Genomic DNA, 3764 nt, shown 5'->3' with positions numbered 1-3764 from the left:
GGATCCCCCTCATCAGCGATGGGGGTGGGAATAAGGCTCAGGGCATGGAGAGCTGTGCTTTTGCCTGTTGCTTCTATCCCTGCCCGCATTCCCTGCTCCTCCGGGAGCTTTGGGCAAGCCGAGGCACCTCAAACACCCCAGGCTATGCCAAGCGCTGCCTTCACCCCACTCTGTCACCCCCGGGACATGGTTATTGCCCCCACACTGGTGTTGTGAGTACCCCCGGGTACCCCAAGCTCCTGTTCTGGTTGGGATTTAGCTGGTTTTGCAGCAGAGCTCTGCCCTTGTCCCTGCCTGGGCACCCGGCGATGCCCGTGGCTTCCTGCGGGGCAGGGCTCACATCCTGGGGCTTTCACCCTCATGTCCCTCACCCCAGGACATCGGGACTACAGGCAAAGCTAAAGCAGAGCAGTGGAGCTTGCACAGGCTTCCCCAGTGCCAAGGTCTGGGGCAGCTGATGGGACCTGCTGAGCATCCCCTGAATTTCCTGCTGCAACCAAAGGAGCAAGCAGAGAGTCCCCACGGCCACAGCAGGTCCCTGCCCCTGCCCTCCTCACCAGCCAAACCCACTGACCACCGGCCATTCCTGGGATGCTTTTTGCCCATGGGAATGGATCTGTGCTTTGCTGCTGAGCTCCCAGCAGGCTCCCGGTACTCCCTGTCCTGGCTGTAGTGAACCCCTGGAGCTAACACGGGGCTCTCCACTCCCTCCTTCCCTTGGCTTCAGCTGCTCTAAGCCTGTCCTGGGCTCCAAGTCGGCAAAAAGAGCCCTGGGGTCTGCTTTTAATTGAGGGAAGTTCTGCTTCCCAAAGCACATCTCCAGCATCTCCCACATGGCACCGTGCTCTGTCCCGTGCTGCAGAACCTTTCCTTCAGGAGCTGAACCCAGTCTCCTGAGCTGCTTTCTTTACACAGTCTTGGACAGAAAAGGGAAATGATTGAGTGAAAAGCAGGATGGAGCCAAGGAGCATCACTCCCCAGCTCCCTGGGTGCTCGGGTCTATAGTCCTGGCCCTGTTTCTATCCACTGCATGGGATGCCTTGAGCACAGGAGCCTCGGGTGAGGGCCTGGAGGCAGGGAAAGGCAAAGTGTCCTGGGAATGCTCCAGTGAGGGATGTCAGGCTCGGGAGGGCAGGTCCTTCAGCTTCAATACAGCCCACACCAGCGTGGGAAAGTTGCTACAGGGTATTTTGGGAGCGGATGAGCAGCAGAAGGGTTGCACAGAGGTGGCAGTGTTGGAGAGATGATGAGTCCCCTCTCACCAGGCTGCGTGTTGGGGTGGTTGGTTCACCCTCAAGGCAGCCCCATACACCCCAAAAGTAGTGACCCTTGCAAGCTGGGTGCCCACTCTGCACCTCCAGAACTGCTTGGACGTGCAAAGAGCACCCAAAGGCCCCATCAGGAAGAGGAAGAGAGGAGACAACCACTTGGCAAGATCTCTTTTGCACCATCCTGTGCTACCCCCATCCTGGCTCAGCCCCACAGGGATCCCCCTGGGCAAGGGAAGCAGCAAGGGGCACGGGGGGAGCTGTGCTGCTGCCGAAGTGGGGTGACCCTGCAGGGTGCTGCCTGTTCTGCCCATCAGGTGTTCCAAGGGTGCAAAGAAACGTGGTGCTGGGGCACAATTAGGCAGAAGCAGAGGGTGGGTATGGGGGGAATGAGTCAGGAAGGACAGACACCCCTCAATGCAAGCAAGAGGAGGAGCCGTGGCCAGTGCTGGGCGCTGCACGATGGGAATAGCACTTACAAAGAGCCACTGGTGCAGAGACACCATTGGCAGTGATGTTGGCACCAAGTCCCCCCCCTCCTCGCAGTTGTCCCTCTGCTCTTTCCAATTGCATGTCCCTTTTGGAAGAGAGGGATGGGGAGGTGCTGGCCAGGTCCCTTCCCACCTCCCCTCCACCTCCCCTTGTCCATTTGGTGCCAAAGCCATCCCAAAGCCACCTCACCAGCGGGGTCACCGTGCTCGGCCACCGCAACCGCTGATCCCCAGCTCCAAGCATGGTCCCGGGGCGTGTGGACACATCCCTGTGCCTGCAGGATCCCGGGAATGCCGGGCGATGTGGGCACGGGGGCTGCTGGCGCTGCCAGCACCGTGATTGGCACCGCGGGGGACGAATGTCACGGCTGAGACGCGGCTGAGGCTACCTGAAGGACCCCGCATGTCCTCAGGTTTCAGTCATGACCATCTGACAGCAGCAGCAGCTGCTCTGCCAACAGGCACTCGCAGAGCCAAAGCCTCCAGGAGTCGAAGGAGAGGGAAATTCTGGCCCTAAAAGGTCTCTCCTTGGGATTTTGCTCTCTCCACCCAACAGTAAGTACTGGGTTCAGCCCTGGGATGATGCCAGGCCACCAGGCAGGGTCTGCAGGGTCTTGGATGTCCCCCTGTTTGTCATTGTCGCTGTGCTCCGAGTGATATAAGCAACACTGGGGGCTCCACCATCTGAGTGCTGGAGGAGGATGGGAGCAGACAGCCCCCGTGGTCACTGGGGTGGTGTTTAGAGCTGTAGGCACCCGCCAGATCCCCTGCATGGAAAACAGCCCAGGACTGGGGGAGAACCCCCCCCAGAGGCACCAGCAGGGCACAGGGACGAGGGTGCCACAGCCACGGACCCTCGGTGGCCACAGACCTGCTGCTGGAGGAGAGGGGACAGTGACGGGCGACCGGTTTGTGAGGCACCTTCCCACGGGACGAAGGCAGCTACAGGCAGGGCTCACGCGTCGCCTTTCTCCTGCCTTCTCCTCCTGGGGATCTAAATATAAACCTCAGCTTGGCCAAGCCAAGGTTGCAGGAAAGGTCTGCGGGTGCTGCGCAGTGTCTCCTTTCGGGAAGGCGCCTGTCCCTGCAGAGCTCCCGCAGGGACCCCCGTGGGGAGCAGAGCAGGATGTGGGACCCCTCTGCCGTGCCCAAACAGCGCTAACAGGGTGACACCACCATTTCCCCGTTCACACACAGGGGGGTGAGTGCACAACCGATGGCTTCGGGGTGCTGGGAACGCAGGGTGAGCCCGATGTGGGGTTCAGGGCTCAGATCCCCCCATGGGCAGCAGGGAACAGGCAGTGCCAGGGTGGGATTTGGCTCATTTTTGGGGTGTTGGATCCCTCCACGTGCCGGCAGTGGGTGCACGGGGCTGTGCAAAGCTCCCATCACTTGCTGCGTGTGCAGGGACCACATTTTGGGGTTTATCCAGAGGGAATTAACCACCCTGATCCCCGCACGTCCCTTGGCCACATTGTGCATCCCTGCTCTCTTGCTTGTCGCAGCTGCAGAGTGAAGTTTGCAGATAAGCACAAGCATTTCCTCCCCTGCCCAAACTGCTGCTGCTATTGATGTGCGGGCTCAGACTGGGCATGCAGTGATTTAACAGTGGCTATCGACGAGGGGCAACAGCTCCATAAATCCCTGGGGGCAGCAGAACATCCCAGTAGGTCCTGGAGGGGAGATCCTGCACATGTAGTGGATGGTTTGATGCTGCCTCCTCTAGTCCTTGCTAGGAAAAAGCCTGATGTTCTAATGGTTCGGGGGGGGAAAGGGCATATTTACTGGAACTGAAGAACACAGAGTCCTGCCTTGACTCGGGTGTGCTAACATTGAAATAGCATCTTCTATTTTCCGCTGCCTGCATAAGGGTCCAGTGAGCATCACTCAGGGCAAAAGGTGCCCTGTGGAGCCACTCAGGCAGATCCATCTTGCTGGGAAACTTGCTGGATTTGGGCTATGAGGGTGAGCAGCAGGTAATGATGAGACATAAGCATCGTTCCTG

This window comes from Nestor notabilis, unplaced genomic scaffold, assembly GCF_000696875.1.
Source record: "Nestor notabilis isolate BGI_N333 unplaced genomic scaffold, ASM69687v1 scaffold15738, whole genome shotgun sequence".
In the NCBI taxonomy this organism is placed as follows: Eukaryota; Metazoa; Chordata; class Aves; order Psittaciformes; family Psittacidae; genus Nestor; species Nestor notabilis.
Note: the sequence above shows the minus strand (reverse complement) of the source record.